This window comes from Lissotriton vulgaris, chromosome 9 (genome assembly GCF_964263255.1).
Source record: "Lissotriton vulgaris chromosome 9, aLisVul1.2, whole genome shotgun sequence".
Lineage (NCBI taxonomy): Eukaryota > Metazoa > Chordata > Amphibia > Caudata > Salamandridae > Lissotriton > Lissotriton vulgaris.
In genome coordinates this window covers 94,927,404-94,948,035 of record NC_141697.1, presented here as the reverse complement: position 1 = coordinate 94,948,035, position 20,632 = coordinate 94,927,404, and positions in this window count along the sequence as shown.

The following is a 20,632-nucleotide window of genomic DNA, read 5'->3' as shown; positions in this document are numbered from 1 at the left end:
CTGAGACAGCAAAATGAGACTGTGAAAAAAGTGGCATGGTCTGCCTATAGGCATCTCTCCCCAGAATAACAGACAACACAGTGGTGATAACCTTAAGTTTGGCAGATTGATGAGACTGAGTCCCCAAAGGCAGCAATTAAGAGCAAATTTGTACAGATATAAAAAAAACTGCTCCTGTTCTTTCTAGACCTAAGCCTATACGCTTTAGCTAGGAAGAAGAACCTGACTGAAGCAAAGAGAGAGTTGAGGATGTGGGGCATGGTGGCATCAGTGGCATTCCATTAGAGTCCATGAGCTAACTTTCAGGTGACATGATCATAAATTGTAAATGTATTTATATAGCTAGTGCTTACGACTCCTGACAAGACATTGAAGCATTTCCTTTGGCCAATAGCACTCTACTCTGGAACCCAAGATTAGTAGTTAGTACAATGTTTTTGTTTTGTTTTTCCTTGTGTATTAGTTGACTTAGGATTGAGCTCTCGGGTTCTTGGGCATTTGATACAGTTTGGGATCGGGGTAGAGTGATAGGAACCCTCTCTATATATGCTCCTCTATGTACATAGAAGCAGCATTTTTTACATGGTCTGATATACACATGTATCCTGTGATGTAATATACAATTTCCCTTATATTGGTGAATCCTGACAGGATTTTCCTGGACAATCTGGCTGAAGATCAGATGGTGCTAATGTTGTGACTCACCCAGGGGTGCTCCTACAGGTAAAAGATTGGTTAACAGACAAGGTGGGCTGGGGTGCTACTTTCTCCTCTGCAGAGAAGTGGGAGGTGGATTTAGGGACAGAACCCTAGAGGTGCTGCCCAGTAATTTTCTGTGCTTTGTCTCACTGCTCCTTAGTTTATTTTTAAAAAATATGTTCTCCTTACTTATTGAGATATACGGACGACAAGTTGGGCGTGCAAGCTCCACTCTGCTTTCATCTGTGTTCCGATCCCTGCTTTGTTTACCAGTAGATTTAATCCCAAATGAGTGCATAATGGGTCATGAGAGAGGCAAAAGAGACACAAAAGTTACTGCATGCTCTTACTCAGTATCTGCAATAAAGTTCGTAATCAGGTGCGAAAACACCAGATTACAAAGGGTTTACCTTCCCCCTGCGTCAGGCAAAGTGAAGCAGGGCAAACCAAGCCCTTAAGTCAGATTCACTGAGCCACGCGAAACCACAGTGTGTGGCTCTGAGTGGCTTAGTAAATCTAGAGTAGTGCAAGGCAGCCCAAGCCACTGCCCTGCACTACTCTGAGTTGGGAAGGTGTTCCATGGATTCTGAGGGATTCCCACATTTGCTAAGAATAGTAAAACTGGGAATGCGTCAAAATGCTGTGCCTTCCCCACAGAGGCGTAACAAGGAGATACATGTTTATTGCTCCTTGTTATTTTCTTTTTCTAAGTGTGCTCCAAGCTACAGCAAACCTACAAAGAGGACATTATTCTTGGTTTTTACATTCCTTGTGGTTGCCGTTGTCACTTAACCTAGTGCTTACAAATAGCTTGTAGATCAACCGCAACGCTTTATAGATGTATTAAATAAAAATTAACATTTCATTCCAGGTGAAAAGCGAGTAATATGAAGATTTTATCATATTTGCAAATCTTGACTTTTGTAGCTTTAGAAAATGAGAAATAATTTGCAATCCGTGCTGTGCATTCCTCAGTACTTCCTTTAGGATTTCCAACCCTCTGCGACTTCCGGTCTACTTCTACCTGGACTTGTTTTTGGTCTGATGTATTTCCTGCTGGCTTCCTTCATCCTGTGCTACAGGCTGTGCGCATGCGCTGGACCTGATGTGGCTGACAGTCAAGTGGGCGCCTAACTGGAGGACTACCTGTTGTGTGTTGGCTGAGGGAGAATGTTGCTGTCTTTTAAAGCTGTTTTCTACTGTGATCTTGTTCTGAACTTTACAGAACAGACTAATTCAGTGCCTCTGAAAGATGGCCAGCATCCCAGAGGTGACCACATCTGTATGAGGCGGACCCTGAGCCACCAGCTGATTCCCCAAGGCCATCTGATCTCATGCCTTCTTGAGATCATTTCTTCGTTTAATGCCTGCTTTTCAGCAGCATTCATTTTTGGCACTAAACCCTTACTACCAATGTTAGTAAATTGGGTTTAGTGTCAAAAATCATGGGTGATTGCACGGGAATGTCCATGTAACACCCCTTTGATGCAAAGTAATGCAAAGAAGCGTTTCGCGTTGCTTTCCTTCACTTTTACATACAAACCAACACTAATGCCAATTAGCGTTAACTTGTAAAACCCAAAACAGGTTTAGCGTCAGGATTGCGTTGAAAAAGTAACACTAATCCTTTGAGAATATGGGCCTACTTGTGCAAATGGTAGCCAATTAATTATCTGCAAAATAGTTAATATGCAGCAGCATCTTGAAACTCTGACTTGTGTCCTTAAGGCTGACATTTAGTCGGTTCTGCAGCTTCTCTGGTAGTCCAATATGTAGCACATTACAGTGCTCCAATCTAGTAACTACTGTTCGTCCAATGACAATTGATCCAAAAGTCTGAACTCGGGGTATAGGGATCTGGCACTCCTCACTGCAGAAGGCCCTGCATTATGAGGGTAATGTCTGAGTGGTAGTTTATGCACCTGTGAACATCACCTCTAGTTGAAGCCTATTGAGCGCCTGTTAAATGATTGCCTTTGCAAGCACATGTGGAGCTAACTAATGAGCTTTCATGAAAATAGGCTGCTTCCTTACAACCACTGGTTATGCTATTAATGTTTTATTGCAGCATCATAATTAAGCATAATAAATAAATCATTACAATCCTAATAGGATATGTACAGAATGGCAAGGCCGCGGATACATAATTCCAGTGGAGATTAATGCTAATTATATTCCTATTCTTGAAATAATGATTTCAATAACTCTATGTCTACATGTGAAGCAGATGTTTGTGTGAAATGAATGTTCTGTAAATCAGGAGGCAGAAAGCAATTACATAAAAGAAATGAACTTGAAATGATGAAGGTTAAATAGAGGCATGGGTTGTATGAAGTGTAATAGATGCCACATGGAATGATACATCATGCTACTTCTGTCCATAGAGATCAATGTAAGAGCATCAATATTAGATGGAGGGAGGTGGAGCTTTTCACAGGAGAGACATTGCAGGGCCAGTCTATGTTGTTAGCTGAATTTGTTTGTATGCTTTAAGTAGCTTTCTTGTGTTGTTTAGCTTTATGTTTCAAGGGGTGCATGTGCAAAAGAGCCTCAGTGTCTTAGAGAGACTTTACGCCCCTCACTACTCAGGTGCATATTGTGCACCCCTGCACTATAAAAGGGGCGTTGCCTAATTTGAATTGGGGTGTGGTCCCATGCAAATAAAGCCATACCTTTGCCCTTTGGACAGGATCTTGTTAACAATGCAAGTTCAATGGCAAATAGGATGGGGGAGGTGTAAAAAGTACCACCTGGGAAGCGGCGCACAGTTGGTGTGCCCACCAGAGGTAAAGCTTCAGGAGGGTACAGAGGATTCCCAAGGAACAACTAGGCACCCTTGGCGGGAGACTTCATACATAGATTGCACCCACCTGAGACAGGGTCCAGCCTACTCCTACAGTCAGTCTGGTCTCCCGGCAGTGGGAGAGTGGGGGCTTGTGACAACTGCTTAGTATTCTACAGCTATGAAACCCACCATGTTTATGCCAGTGCGGGTGAGAGCTTTATTCTAAGTGTTCATTTTGGGCCAGATTTATCAAGGGCTTGTGTTACCCTAACACAAGCCCTTAAGTGGGATTTACTATGCCACTCAGAGCCACCTTGTGTAGCTCTGGGTGGCATAGTAAATCTGGAGTAACACAGGCAGCGCAAGTTGCAAGATTGTGTTACTCTGCCCTGAGAAGGCATTCCACAGGTGGACCGTGGGTGTTCCCATACATCCACTCATGGTTTTTGGCACATACCCAGTTTAGCTAACATTAGTAAATCTGTGAGTGTGTCAAAATGGTACGCCTTCAGAAAGAGGAGAAAGCATCAGAGGATTGTTTGGGCAGGAAGAAGTTACCATGATACAAGGGTGCCTGTGTTGGTGCTTGGCAGCTACAAGCCAGCTCAGAGGGAGGGCAGGAAGGCCCCCCAGTTCTCCGCAATTTCATCACCCCTTACATAGCCACGAGATCCCTCGGCTCCAACGCAGAAAATCTCATCAACGCCCCAAGGTTTAGGAAAGCACGTTCAGGAGGAAGACGGTTCTCGGTCCATGCGGCCCGTCTTTGGAACTCCCTTCCTCGGGATCTTCGTCTGGAACCCCAATACCTCCGCTTTAGGAAACTGCTAAAGACACATCTTTTTCCCTAGCTCCTATGTTCCCCCTCGTGAACTCAGCCTCGGTCCTCAGTTTTACTGTTCTAGGGTTCTTCAGCGCTGGGATACCTCCGGGTGACTATGCTCTTTATAAAATAAAATAATAATAATAATAATAATAATCCTCTCCATTTGATGCCGGCCAGGGCAGGACGTTTTCTTGTTGCATTGCTCCCAATATCAGTAAATCTGCCCCTTGGTTCCTGTCAGCACTCAGCACACCTTATGAGGGTGCACCTGACAGGCACAGATGTGGGAAATGCACCACATTACCATAATAGTTTTAGGGCCTTATTATGACTTTGGCGGTCTAGGAGCGGGGCTCCCATGGCATCGACCCGCTCAGAGATAGCCAAAGCCATAAAAAAACGTTTGCCAGAGTATAGCTTTTAAAGTCTTTGAATTGAATTGAATTGAATGTAGTCTTGTAAAGCGTCAACGTAGCCCAAGGGCATCAAGGCGCTAATGCGGAGCAAGCGGACTCAGGAAAAATAGAGACCAGCTTAAGCAAGGGTGTCTGGAAAAGGTCAGGTTTTTAAGGCCTTGCAAAATAACAGAAGAGAGGCCTGACCGGAAATCTCTAGGGGAAGAGGGTTCCACAGCTTGGGCGCAGCCGTGGAGAAGGCTCTGCCACCCCATTTGACCTTCTGCAACCTAGGGACAACAAGAAGGTTTTTATGTCCTGCTCTCATTCCGGAGAAAGCTAAAAACACTACTGTTCGCCAAACCCTCCTAGTCCTATTCTCCCCTGCTCCGCCACATCTCTGCTTCAACTCAGCGCTTGGACGCCCGTGGGCAGCAACCGCGCTTAACAAATTTATTTTCATTTTCATTTCATGTAAAGATCGAAGGGGTCTACTGGGGGCATAATGCTGGACAAGCTGGAAGACTTAATGTCTTCAGGGCCCGCGCCATAAAAGGCTTCATGGGTCAGACACAGGATCTTGAAAGTGATCCTGCGGTCCATCGGAAGCCAGTGCAGGCTCCTGAGCACGGCCTTGGCTGAATTGTATCTAGGAAGATTCAACACCAGCCTTGCTGCCGCGTTCTGTGCCATTTGGAGCCGGTGGATAAGGCTCTTGTTAATGCCCATATAAAGGGCATTGCAATAGTCCAGTCTGGAAGACACTAATGCTATAGTGGCCTGCATACGTGCAACAGAGGAAAGGAAATGTGCGATCTTCCTGAGGATCCTAATAATGCCGAAACAGGTGAAAACAGTCCTGTTTACCTGAGGAACTAAAGAGAGGGCAGTGTCCACTATCAACCCGAAGTTCTTCCCATGGGAGGCCGGGCAAGGGCACTCCCCGAGCGCGGACGTCCACCACTCACTGGACCAGATTGCCTGATCTTTCCCAAAAATCAGAACCTCGGTCTTTTCTCTATTCAACTTCATTAAATTCTCCACCATCCATTGGGAAACAGCCTCCAGGCAGTTCCTGAAATTTAGGGCACAGTCCTTTACCGTATGTGTAATGGAGACCATTATTTGGGTGTTGTCTGCGTATGACAGCACCTCCAGCCCAAATGATCTCACCACACTTGCCAGGGGGGTCATATATATGTTAAAAAGCGTAGGGCTTAAAGAGGAGCCCTGTGGAACCCCACAGTGCAAGGTTTTGGGAGCAGAAAGAAACTGGCCCATCTTCACCCTCTGTTCCCTTTCACAGAGAAAGGAGGCACGGAGACTCAAGGCAGAACCCTCGACACCTCTCTATTCTAATCGAGACACCAGAATATGGGGAGACAGGGTGTCGAACGCTGCGGGAGATCCAGCAGAATCAAGAGAGTGGTATGGCCGGTGTCGACCTTGGTGCGAATGTTATTGAGGACTACCGTGAGGGCGGTCTCCATGCTATGATGTCTCCTGAAGCCGTGTTGGGATCAGTCCAGAAGGTGATGGTTCTTTAAATAAGTACTGAGACGGAGATTTAAATAAGCCTCCAACATTTTAGCAGGGCCAGGCAGTAAGGAAATGGGTCGAAATGATCTTAAAAAGATCCCTCGAGGAGTTTAACGAGGCTGTAACCCCAGAAAAGTATGATCTTTTTTCTTCTAAGATAGCCGTTTTACATTCTTTCAGACAATGCTTATGACGCTCTTTCTCCAGGGGCTCTAAGTGGGCTCACCACTGCCTCTCCTGTTTTCGACACCCTTGTCTCAGCGTTCTAAGTCTGTCTGAGAATCAGGGAGCAGACAGGCTTTTTCTAGCTGAGTAATGCCTCTTAGCTGGGGCAAGGGCGTCCATCGCTAGTGTGAGTGTATGAGAAAGCTCCAAAGCCGCAGAGTTGGCATCAGGCTGATTAGAGAGCTCCAACTTATTCAGGAAAGGCAAAAGTGTATACCTATTTATAAGGTTAAAGTTCCTTCTTTCTTTATGCTTACTAACACCAGGAATAGGAGGTACTGCCACCTGAAAATACAGGTCAAACGGCACAGCAAAATGATCAGACCAGGCTAGTGGATAGGCTGCCCCACCTTCAGCCTCTGATCGTTGGAGAAAGCCCCATCAAGGGTATGTCCTGCTGAGTGGGTAGGACCTTCCACCAGCTGTACCAGACCGCAACAGCCCAGTGTTTCCAAGAGAGCTTGGGTATCTCTACACAAAGTATTCTCCAAGTGAAACTTGAAGTCCCCCAGAAGAGTGATATTGGCTCCCTCAAGGAAAGGTTCTATTAATTTACTGAGGTCCTGGCTAAAGGATGACCTAGGCCCCGGTTGCCCATAACATAAAAGGCCCGAAAAGCTTTCCGAAGGGTGGAGGTTGATTGAAAAATAGAAGGCATGAGGAGAGTAAGCAGCACCAGGTAAAAGAACAATACAATGGGAATACAATATTTTTCTTAAAAAAAGGAATAGCAGCAGGCGAGGGACAGTACCATAATAAGAGCACAAGTAAGGTACAAATTCTAAAAAAGTTAAACATTCAGTAGCAAAGCAATTAAAACAGCGTGCAACTATTTTAGTGCGTCCGTGACCGCACTGGCAGGCAGTTCTTTGGTGGTCCCATAGCGGTGCCTTTGAAAAAGGCACTGCAATGGGAGCATCAAAGACAGTTCCTGTAGGGCATGGAATATTAATTCCATGCCCTACAGGAACTTGGGGTACATACAGGCAGGGGGGACAACATGTGCGTCCTGAATGCACCCCATGACGCAGAGGCACAAAGGGGCCATGTAAGGCCCCCTTTGTTTCCTCTTCACCACACTTTTGATGGTGGCTGCACCGCCATGAAAAGTGTGGCAGTGAGGAAACTTGTAATATGTTTGGTGAGATTACTGTGGTCTCAAGACGCCACAATACTGCCAGGGATCTCTGATCTCTGCCGGTTGCGGTGGTGCTGATGTGGAGACTGCCCAAGTTGTGATAGGGCAGTCAGACTGCCGGTGCGGTGGTGCCACAATGCCACCATCCCTAAGGCAGTCCGATAGACCACCCTAGTCATAATAAGGCCCTTAGGGGCATATGTTCAAGGAAGTGGTGGAGTGAGGCGTTAGCCGTCATGGCCTAATGCCTCATTCCGCCAATTCAGAAATGCAAGGCTGCACCATATTTACAACAATAGGGTTCAGCCTTGCATTTCGCCCTGTGCTGGCACCACACTTAGCAGGGTAGCGCCACATGCAGGCACCCTTGCACCATATTGCAAGGGGGTTTACTTGCAGGGAAAAGATTGTTTATGTACACGAAGGTCCACCTTCCTGTAAATAACAATCTTTAAATGCCATTTTGTCACTTCTATATGTGCTGGAAGTCACACAATGGCATTGTTTTTTAAAAGATGTTTTATGTCAGGAAGGGGGACCTTCCTATTCATAAACAATCTAAGGCATGTTGCTTTTTCCATGTGTGCTGCACAAGGCAGCACACATGGAAAAAGCAAAAACAAGGAGAAATAATGCATTTCTCCTTGTTTCGCCAACTTAAGACTAGGTTTACCCTGGTCTTAGTTTTGCCGGTGCCTGCTGTTTACGCTGCCCTTGTAAATGGGGGGCAGCGTCAAAACCAATTGGTGTTGCAGTGGAACATCCACCGCAAGACCCACTGCCCACCAGTTTCACGTTAAGCATAGTGTGAAAGGGGACCTTATTTACAAGGCAGGGTTAAGCCACGTTAAGTGGCTTAACCTTGCCTTGTAAATAAGGTAATTTCCCTATCACCACTACAACGTCATAAAAAGTGATGTTGTGGTGGCGATAGGGGCTTGTACATATGCCCCTTCGTATCTTGAAGGTTGTGTTTGAGAAAGTCAGTGACTAGGCATAGGTGCAAGCAACTCCAATGACGTAATAGTATGTGGATGTGTATATCTGAATTTCAACAGAAATTCTAAGTCTAGCCAAAGGCCAGCAAAGTAGAAGCACAATGCCCACCAGCTATGAGATACATGCCAAACTATTCATGATTTAATAATTGGATACCACTAAAACGTTGGGGTGAAAATGGGATCAATAGGGATCCTATGTTTAACTCTCAATAAAAATGTAGTAGTGGCCCCGACCATTGTGATTTCTTAAATGTAGCTTTTAAAGTTTATGGCACAAGAAATACTTTCAGATGAAATACTGAACTATGTTATTGTTTTTCTCAGTGGAACGGAATCAAGGGCTATGATGGGCCAAGAAGAGAAATGTGTGTTTTGGAGATATCTAGTTTCCGAAAAAATTGGCATAGCAATTATAAACTTGTCTGGGGCTCAGCTCACCTAAGCAAATGCTTATGGCAGTGATGTGCGAAACATTCCACCATCCTTGGAGTAGCAAGAAGATACTCTGGAACAAGACGTTTTGAGTTAAACAACAAAGATACAGGTGGGACCAGTCGCTGCTACAAGTCAAAGTAGAATATGGGATCCTCACGTTGAAGTGGTGGTCTCTTCCGCTTGTTCTTACTGTTGATGTTTTTGGAGATTCTTCTCTCAAATGGGGAATTGTGGTAGGTGGATTCTATTGAAAGATGTGCTAGGATTGTAATAGGAAAGAGCTCTTTTGTTTTCTGGCATGTGACCAAGCAGGGTGGCAAGTCTCACAACCGGTTTTCTTTGTGTGCCAAGAAGGGTAGAGAATGGGGGCTAGAGAATGGGGGCTGGTCCTAGGTGTATTTGATTTTGGCCATATTCTTAAGTGTTGAACAATGTTTGCACTGAAGTGTTTGGTGGGTAAAGCCTTCATTGGAATTACCTTCCAAACCCACAGTGCCCTGCTCCTTTTACATCAGGATAAGTGATGGATCACAAGCAGCTACCAAGCTGGCTCCACTGGAAAGAACTCCTAACGTGGCTGTTTGTCTACCTTTTGGCCGCCAGGTCATGATGACAGCCAGCCCACCCTATTTATGGGAGGGCGACAATTATTTGTTTTCCCTATCCTGCAATATCATGCTAGGCATGACAGTTCAGGCCCTCGTGTTCAGGGATAAAAACGTTATTCACTTCAGGGTAAGTGCTTTTCTGTTTTTTAAAATAAAACTTCCCATTTGGGAGTTTGCATTCCTGCCTGGCAGAGATATTTAGATATGGAGGAAGTCCTCCACCCGAGGAATGGAAGTTATGGCTGCCATTCACCAAGTGTGCTGCACGCCAAAGACTAAATGCAGGTCTTCCAATTACAAATCACATGAAACACAAAGGTAACATGTTGAATAAATGGTATGCAACGTTTACAACGGAAGTTTTACAACGCACTACCATTAGAACGCAGGCATTACCACGCATACCATTACAACGCATTGCGCTGGGGGGCGCTCTAGGATAGGGAATAAGTATAATTTTATATCCAACACCTTCCCTAGTGTCCACGGGGACTGGAGTTGGAATATAAAATTATACTTACCACTATCCAGCACCTCTAAGCGCTATGCGTTGTAACGGTATTCGTTGTAAATACCGCGTTGTAAAGGTATGCGTGGTAACAGTATGCGTTGTCACGTCATACATCCTGAATAAATATATCACACCAGAAGTAAACACTGAACCAGCATGCACAAGACCATTTGTGCTTATTTGGTCTGATGCAAAGCATGTCACCTTCTCATTGGGGTTCTCCGCTTGAAGCCCTCTTATTGCGACATATGAATACTTGGCTGCAGCCTCCTTTTATAGGGCACTAGCACACAATCACTGCTTCAGAAAATGACCGCTCCATCCTGCATGACCAGGAAGTCCTTCATGCGAGGACGTTCTACTTGAGACCTTGTGAGTGTCACAATTCGCTCGATGTGCTCTTGTAGCCACCTCAATGTGTCTATCTGGTGGACCCTCCAGAGCTGGACCAAGCTCCAAGTGTTCGAACAACCAACCTCCTTGGCATTTTATGGTATTCATCTTGTCACTTTCAGCCTCTTGGACAATATCCTAGATTTCCTTTTCATGTTGGATCAATGTTGGGCTTTGTGATCACAGAACGATATTTCTCTCAAAGACTACATTTACCAGAAGCTTTGACATTGTGATATGTCCCAAGAATGGTTTCTGGCTTCTTGGAAATTCCTAAGGACTCCACGTGCATTCCACATCCATGCCAGCATTTGTGGCAGTTTGCATTCTTTTCCTGCAAAGCCTTCAATTACTTGAATTCCCTGGTCACTGCAGTGTTTCCACTCTCGCCGGCCAAAGATGTGTGTAGAACTTGGCACACTTATCTCTGGCAGGTGCCACCTTTATCACACCTGAGGCATGTAATCATTAGAGGCTCTTTCAAAGTCTAGTTTTGCTTCAGTCCTGTGTTGGTCACTGTAATAGTGTTCCTCTTTGGCTGGCCCTCTGTTTTCAGACATTAATGGTTCTTGATTTGGAGCTTTAGCAATCATTGTTTACCGAACCTGCCCTGTTAGCAGTGCAATTTTGTTTCCTGAACTTGTAGTGTTGTACCGTTGTTTCCTTTCCACATCTAGGAATGTCCTGTAGTGTTTTGTATGATTCTTGAGCTCGCACTCATCAGTGCTTAGCGATTCCTTAAGCTTTCTCTTCTGCAGTGCCCTTTTGTGCAGTCCTTGCCTTTATTTCCCTACTTCCTGAATTCCAAAATCCCAGTTTACTTGACTTCCCTTTCTGCTTCTTTACGTTCTGGTGTTCTACCTTCCTGGCCCTGCTACTTTAGTTTGAGTCCCTGGTATGATGTGTTTGCTTGCTTTCTGCCTAATGCTGTCCATGTTTTCTTTCTGTCCTAGTAATAATCCCTACTCCACTCTAGCTCTCTATATCAATTGTGGCTTTGTGCTGACTTTTCCACCTTTGCTGGTGCAGCTTGGCCTGTTCCTGTGTGATCACCGGGATTGATGGACACAGCTGACAGCCTAGGTAGTGTTTCTGGTCTGTTGCAAGTATTGACTCCATGTTACATAACAGTTACATCAACTCCAGAGCCTTTGCATGTCGCCCCCCGTGTCGATATTTGGCTGTTAGCATCTGTAAGCTCAGCTGTGGGTGAGGAACTTACCATGTGGCACTACTGAGTGATTTACCTACATTATTTTTAATATTAATGTCGTTATCTGTATCTCTTGCACATCGTAGGTATTAGTTATTCTGCATGCTGAATTGCCTCTTGAGTGCCAGTTCTGTAGGAACAGGTTTTTGTGCCAAAAATGCACAGGCATGGTGTGACGGTTAAGAAATGTTTTCTTTTCTCAAAACGTTTCCAGCTGTGCAAGTGTGCTGTAATGAATCTATGACCCCAAAAAGTGCAGGGAACACAAGGCTGTTTATATGCAGAATAATCATCTGGCTGCTATGCTGCAAGTGTTTCACAATCAAATTGACTTGTTTGTTGACTAAACTATGTGTGATAAAATTGTGTTTCTTTTCAACTTATGTGATTACTTGGCCACCCCAGGAAATCTATTTGTAAGCAATGGTGGACATTATGGTACATTGTACATTGAAGGGGAATATTTGTCAACTTTTTTAGTCAGATGTTTAAGAACTATTTATGAGAGTTTTCCAGAAGCATTGATTTGCAGGTGGGGAGATGGGTATGCTGTAATGCTTATGAATATTCATCCCATAACTGGGTGCAATAGGGATACCACTGTTAGAAAAACAATGAAAACAGGACTATGTGACTGGGGTGAGCTTTAGTCTAGCAATATACCCTGGAGGCTGTGGAACAAGCTGTTTTATATTTTCAATAATCAATACTCTGAGTAGGAAACTTGATCGATAATTAAGGGAGAGAGAGTCCTCAGGCTTTGTGTGAGCCATGGCTGAGCCTAGTTTCTACAAATAAACACAGGTTTCTGTGAGGAACCCTGGGTCTGCCCTTAGTAGCTTGGCACAAGTGGTAGGCTTCCCTCAGAAAAAGAGGACATAAGAACACGAATAACAACACAACAATAAAACTAAGAAATACACAAGTTAAAAAATGTCATCCAATTTAGTCCAGCAACAAACAATTTTATTTATGATTAAAACAGACCAGAAAAAAGCAAATAGAATATAGCAATTAAGAGATTTTACACACATTTGGCCTGATTCACAAAGGTAAAATGAGAGGAAAGTCTAACTTTCTGACTTTGGTTATTCACAAAGGGCATTTACTACTCGTAAATTCCCTTTGTGACTACCAAAAGTCGTAAAGTTCAACTTTTTGTATTCACAAAGGGCATTTACAAGTAGCACATACTCATAAATGCCTTTGTGAACACCGAAAGTCATAAAGTTCAACTTTTGGTTTTCACAAAGGGCATTTACAAGTAGCAAATGCTCATAAATGACCTTTGTGAATACCTAAAGTCGTAAAGTTAGACTTTCATCTCAGTTTACCTTTGTGAATCGGGCCCAAAATTGCAATGTTTTGGTGTATCGAGAACAAGTTCTGCTTTAAGAGTTTAGGTTCTGGTTGTTTTTTTTCAAAATGCAAAATAGGGGTTGTGGTGCTCCCCAGTGAATGGTTTCAGAAACAGATCTTAAATTAAAATGTTCTTTCCAAGACACATTGCCACTCACATGCTGTAAATGTCTGTGTTTCAAAAGACGCCATTGAAAGCAGGTTTATCAGTCCTCAGAACTTTTAAAAGTTCTATGACTCTTTATACACCAGGCCATATGTTTCAGTAGGAGACAGGCTCCCTATCCACTCTCTTCAGGACCGCAAACAAACATCTAGTTGACCTTTTGAAGTAGGGTTATCTATTTTGACAGCTAGAATGAGTAGGATGACCATAGCATTATATATTTGAAGTTTCCATTACATAAGGACAAAATAAACTAATAAACATGCTGTGCATGACATTATTTACTTTTGACTTACCCCATAAACATACAGATTTTTGTGTTTGTACACACAGTTTTGAGGGGAAAGGGTTCAATGAGATGGGCCCCCCACATTGTCAGCATAACACTACATTGCTTGGCCAACATGAATGATTGAAGATTGCACAGGTTAGATAAAATCTCAAATTTGTACAGCTCCATCCTGCAAGGAATTGCCTCTCTTTTCGCATTATCACCGGTAAAGCTTTTGACTGATGCTGGTGGTTTTTCGACTCTGAGAGTGCATTGATGCCTGCTAACCAGATCTCAGTGCCAGTGCTCTGACTTTTAAAATAGTATGTTTAATTGGCTAATATCTAATTGGCATATGTTAGGATACTTTAAAGTCCCTTGTATACTGTATCAGGGGAACCCAGGGCCTGTAGTTAAAGTGTCCTTTGTGCACTGCAGCACTGAGTGTGCCACCACGAGTGTGACAAAGTAATACATTAATACATGTGGGTTGTTTTACTCTGTTGGGCGGTTACTTCCCTGTCCATTTGGGCTAATAGTTCTATTCCATATATCGGTGGACTTGTTAGCTCTTAGCTTTTTCGTGAACATGTAACATGCAACATGTAACATATAGCTGTTGGCAGGTGGTTAAAGATCGTCGTCCCACCGTGTTCTACAGAACCGTGGTTTATTTGGCTACGGTGGTTTGAAAGGGTCAAGTGCACTGTCTAACGCTGACCACATCTGTCTTTTGGGCTTCTTCCAGGGTGTGTATTTTATAGCTGTTTTGTCAGCGCCTCTTAGGAATGTAACCCAATGTATCCATCCCTTAAAGGTGGCTTTGGAGGTGTAACTGCTAATGTCGACTTTGCCATTTATCTAATAACAAAGTCCAGACCTTCCTTTTAATATTATATCAGTCACCTGTAAGTTAGGCCTGTCATGCCCTAAGGCAGGATGTTGTATATTAAACAGTAGGACAGGTGTTTTTACATGACCTCATAGAAAAAAAGATAGTTGTTTTTACTGTAGAAAGGCTAATAGCCCCATTGCAAGTACAGGGTTAAACGCTAACCACAACTGTGCTAACTTCTAAATGGAACTACTAAAGTTGGTACCTCAGGGTATAAAAAGAATCACTGCATTAAACCTGACTTGATGCCCAAGTCAAATGTAATATAAATTTGGCGTAAAAGGCACATTTTGAAAGTTGCCACTCTGCTGCCAAGGTTTTCCAAGTGTCCATTGACGTTGCTGACCATGAGAAAGCGTTTTGCCCTCCTGCGGAGATGTGTGAATGGCTACCTGGCAAGCATACAATAAATGTCTGCCATTGGAAGAGGTGTTACCACCTGACAAGAAGCCAAACAGGGTGTGAGCCCAAAAGGCAAACTTCAAAGGGAAATCCGACTTTGAAGGGCAAATGGTGGACACTGGAAATGGGAGCTGCTCTTTTGTTCTAGTGGACAGGTTGGCATTGGGGACATATAGGGTGAAACAGTTGCCATACCGATTTTCCCATTGGTGTGTCTTCGGGGCCCGCGTAAATAAAAGGCTTCATGGATCAGACACAGGATCTTGAAAGTGATCCTGCGGTCCATCGGAAGCCAGTGCAGGCTCCTGAATGCGGCCTTGGCTGAATTGTATCTAGGAAGATTCAACACCAGCCTTGCTGCCGCGTTCTGTGCCATTTGGAGCTGGTGGATAAGGCTCTTGTTAATGCCCATATAAAGGGCATTGCAATAGTCTAGTCTGGAGGACACTAATGCCATAGTGGCCTGCTTATGTGCATCAGGGGAAAGAAAATGGGCGATCTTCCTGAGGATCCTAATAATAATAATAATCCTAATGCTGAAACAGGTGGAAACAGTCCTGTTTACCTGAAGATCTAAAGAGAGGGCAGTGTCCACTATCACCCCCAAGTACTTCCCATGGGAGGCCTGAAATCTAGGGCACAGTCCTTTACCGTGTGTGTAATAAAGACCATTATTTGGGTGTCGTCCGCGTATGACAGAACCTCCAGCCCAAATGATCTCACCACACTTGCCAGGGGGGCCACATATACGTTAAAAAGCGTAGGGCTTAAAGAGGATCCCTGTGGAACCCCACAGTGCAAGGGTTTGGGAGCAGAAAGGAACTGGCCCATCTTCACCCTCTGTTCCCTTTCACAGAGAAAGGAGGCAAGGAGACTCAAGGCAGAACCCTAGACACTTATCTCTTCTAACACCAGAATATGGGGAAACAGGGTGTCGAACGCTGTGGTGAGATCCAGCAGAATCAAGAGAGTGTCGACCTGGGTGCGAATGTTATTGAGGATTGCCGTGAGGGTAGTCTCCGTGCTATGATGTCTCCTGAAGCCGTGTTGGGATCTGTCCAGAAGGTGATGGTCCTTTAAATAAGTACTGAGATGGAGATTTAAAAAGCAGGGGCAGGCAGTAAGAAAATGGATCGAAATGTTTTCAAGACGCCCGGATCCAAAGAGGGTTTCTTCAAGAGAGGTTTCACAGCCGCAGTCTTCCACACGGAGGGATAGATTCCCTCAGAGATGGCGCGGTTCATAACCTCCATGAGAGGAGGAATGACAGCTTCCCGGCAGGCTTTAAGCACCTTAAGAGGACATGGGTCCAAGGCAGAGCCTGAGTTAACGCTGTCGAGAAGCCTGTCAACAATCTCTAATGACAGCAGGGGAAAGCTGCGAAGTGTCGGGGTCAGCTCCCTAGGCATACTCTCTCTGAAAAAGGTAGGGATTGAAATGCCTCACCTGATAGAAGAGTCTGCTGTTTCTAGTGAGGCATAAATCTCCGAAATTTTGGTATAGAAAAAGCCGGAGATTTTGTCACAGAATTCCTGGGATCCTTCTATGGGGTCTGCTACCTGTGGGGAGGTTAAAGAATCAATGATCCTAAAAAGATCCCTCGAGGAGTTTAACAAGGCTGTAACCCCAGAAAAGTATGATCTTTTTTCTTCTAAGATAGCAGATTCATATTTTTTTAGACAATGCTTATGACGCTCTTTCTACAGGGACTCTAAGAGGGCTCGCCACTGCCTCTCCTATTTTCGACACCCTTGTCTCAGCGTTCTGAGTCTGTCTGAGAACAAGGGAGCAGACGGGCTTTTTCTAGCTGAGTAATGCCTCTTAGCTGGGGCAAGGGCGTCCATCGCTAGTGTGAGTGTATGAGAAAGCTCCAAGGCCGCCGAGTTGGCATCAGGCTAATTAGAGAGTTCCAACTTATTCAGGAAAGGCGAAAGTGTATCCCTATTTATGTAGTTAAAGTTCCTTCTTTCCTTATGCTTACTAACACCAGGAATCGGAGGTACTGCCACCTGAAAATGCAGATCAACCGGCACAGCAAAATGATCAGACCAGGCTAGGGGGATAGGCTGCCCCACCTTCAGTCTCTGATCATGGGAGAAAACCCCATCAAGGGTATGTCCTGCTGAGCGGGTAGGACCTTCCACCAGCTGTACCAGACTGCAACAGCCCAGTGTTTCCAAGAGAGCTTGGGTATCTCTACACAAAGTATTCTCCAGGTGAAAATTGAAGTCCCCCAGAAGAGTAATATTGGCTCCCTCAAGGAAAGATTCTATCAATTTACTGAGGTCCTGGCTAAAGGATGACCTCGGCCCCGGTTGCCCATAACATAAAAGGCCCGAAAAGCTTTCTGAAGGGTGGAGGTTGATTGAAAAATAGAAGGCCTGATACGGGTCAGAGGAAGAGGTAAGAGTCTGAGTACGGCAGATAAGGGCATCCTTACACAGGATTCCCTGCCTTCCTCCTCGCCGGCCTACTCTGTCCAATCTGGTCATAGAATAGCCAGTGGGGATTGCATCAACCAAATCCGGGCCTGACGTATCCGTAGCCCAGGTTTCGGTAACAAAAACTCAAGTAGGCTTTCTAGCTGAGACAAAGTCTCTAAAGGCAATCTTATTTTTTATTATAGATCTGGCATTTATAAGAAAACCCTGTGCAACCCTCTGATTAGGAGGGGGGCCTAGTGGCAGTGGGATCGATCCAGTTCTTGTTTCCCAGCCACCCACTTATATCGCAACTTGAGCATCCTGAAAGTAACTTGCCTGAGAGAGCATCAGGGTCCCAGGTGCGGTGGCAGATCCTGGCTGATGGACGGAGGTCCAGCAGGGCCTGTCTCGTATGATTGGTCCTAGCCTGTAGAAATGTATTACGAAAGACAGCATCCCTGGCCCCTGGCACAGTCGCAGCGCGGACGGGCGCAGACGGGCTTGCCTTTGGCGCGCCCCATGCGCGCGTGCGCTGTGCGGTGAGCCGGCGATGTGCAATTTATAAGCTGAGCGCTAGAGCGCTAACCGCACTAGTGGCTCCACCTACCAAGCAGGAAGTGCCCTAATGTCTATGCCGGCGCCCTCCAAAGCAAGCGGGAAAACCTGTGGTGGACCGGGGCACTGGCATGACGAAAGTAGGCAGCAACAGGTAAAATAACAATACAATGGGAATACGATATTTTTCTAAAAAAAGGTATAGCAGCAGGCGAGGGACAGTACCATAATAAGAGCAAAAGTAAGGAACAAATTCTAAAAAAGTTAAAAATTCCGTAGCAAAGCAATTAAAACAGCGTGCAACTATTTTAGTGCGTCCGTGACCGCACTGGCAGGCAGTTCTTTGGTGGTCCCACAACGGTGACTTTAAAAAAGGCACCGCAATGGGAAAATCAAAGACAGTTCCTGCAGGGCATGGACTATTAAGTCCATGCCTTGCAGGAACTTTGGGTACATACAGTCAGGGGGGACAACATGTGCCCTCCTGAATGCACCCCATGACACAGAGGCACAAAGGTTTCCTCTTCACCACACTTTTAATGGTGGTTGCACCGCCATGAAAAGTGTGGCAGTGAGGAAACTCGTAATATGCTTGGTGAGATTACTGTGGTCTCAAGACCGCCACAATACTTCCATGGATCTCTAATCCCTGCCGGTTACGGTGGTGCTGATGTGTTGACTACCCAAGTTGTAATAGAGCGGTCAGACTGCCGGTGTGGTGGTGCCACAATGACACCATGGCTAAGGCAGTCCAACCCTAATCATAATAAGGCCCTTAGGGGCATATGTTCAAGGAAGTGGCGGAGTGAGGCGTTAGCCGTCATGGCCTAATGCCTCTTTCCGCCAATTCAGAAATGCAAGGCTGCACCATATTTACAACAATAGAGTTCAGCCTTGCATATCACCCTGTGCTGGCACCACGCTTAGCAGTGTAGCGCCAATGCAGGCACCCTTGCACCATAGTGCAAGGGTGTCTACTTGCAGGGGAAAGATTGTTTATGTACACGAAAGTCCACCTTCCAGTACATAACAATCTTAAATTCCATTTTGTCACTTCTATATGTGCTGCTTAATGCAGCACACATGGAAGTCACACAATGGCATTGTTTTTTTAAAGATTTTTTTATGTCAGGAAGGGGGACCTTCCTATTCATAAACAATCTAAGGCATTTTGCTTTTTCTATGTGTGCTGCACAAGGCAGCACACATGGAAAAAGCAAAAACGAGGAGAAATAATGCATTTGCTAGACTAAAGCTCACCCAGTCACATAGTCCTGTTTTCATTGTTTTTCTAACAATGGTATCCCTATTGCACCCAGTTATGGGATGAATATTCAAAAGCATTACAGCATACCCATATCCCCCACCTGCCAATGATGCTTTTGGAAAACCTCCATAAATCGTTATCAAACAACTGACTAAAAAAGTTGACAAATATTCCCCTTCAATGTGCAATGTACCATAATGTCCACAATTGCTTACAAATAGATTTCCTGGGGTGGCCAAGTTATCACATAAGTTGAAAAGAAACACAATTTTATCACACATAGTTTAGTCAACAAACAAGTCAATTTGATTATGAGACACCTGCTGCATAGCAGCCAGATGATTATTCTGCATATAAACAGCCTTGTGTTCCCTGCACTTTTTGGGGTCATAGATTCATTACAGCACACTTGCACAGCTGGAAACGTTTTGAGAAAAGAAAACATTTCTCACCCGTCACACCATGCCAGTGCATTTTTGGCACAAAATCCTGTTTCTACAGAACTGGCACTCAAGAGGCAATTCAGCATGCAGAATAACTAATACCTACGATGTGCAAGAGATTCAGATAACAACATTAATATTAAAAATAATGTGGGTAAAGCACTCATTAGTGCCACATGGTAAGTTCCTCACCCACAGCTGAGCTTACAGATGCTAACAGCCAAATATCTACATGTAGGGCGACATGCAAAGGCCCTGGAGCTGATTTATGCTGTTATGTAACATAGAGTCATTATTTGCAACAGACCAGAAACACTACCTAGGCTGTCAGCTGTGTCCATCAATCCCGGTGATCACACAAGAACAGGCAAAGCTGCACCAGCAAAGGTGGAAAATTCAGCACAAAGACACAATTGATATAGAGCTAGAGTGGAGTAGGGTTATTACCAGGACAGAAAGAAAACATAGACAGCATTTGGCAGAAAGCAAGCAAACACATCATACCAGAGACTCAAACTAAAGTAGCAGGGCCAGGAAGGTAGAACACCAGAAAGTAAAGAAGCAGAAAGGGAAGTCAAGTAAACTGGAATTTTGGAATTCGGGAAATAGGGAAATAAAGGCAAGGACTGCAAAAAAGGGCACTGCAGAAGAGAAAGCTTAAGGGATCGCTAAGCACTGATGAGTGCGAGCTCAAGAATCATGCAAAACACTACAGTACAGTCCTAGATGTGGAAAGGAAACAACGGTACAACACTGCAAGTTCAGGAAACAAAATTACACTGCAAACAGGGCAGGTTCGGTAAACAATGATTGCTAAAGCTCCAGAATCAAGAATCATTAATGTCTGAAAACATAGGGCCAGCCAAAGAGGAACACTATAACAGTGACCAACACAGGACTGAAGCAAAACTAGACTTTGAAAGAGCTGTCTAATGATTACATGCCTCAGGTGTGATAAAGGTGGCACCTGCCAGAGATAAATGTGCTAAGTGCTCAACTCATCCTTGGCCGGCGAGAGTGGAAACAGTGCAGTGACCAGGGAATTCAAGTAATTAAAGGCTTTGCAGGAAAAAAATGCACACT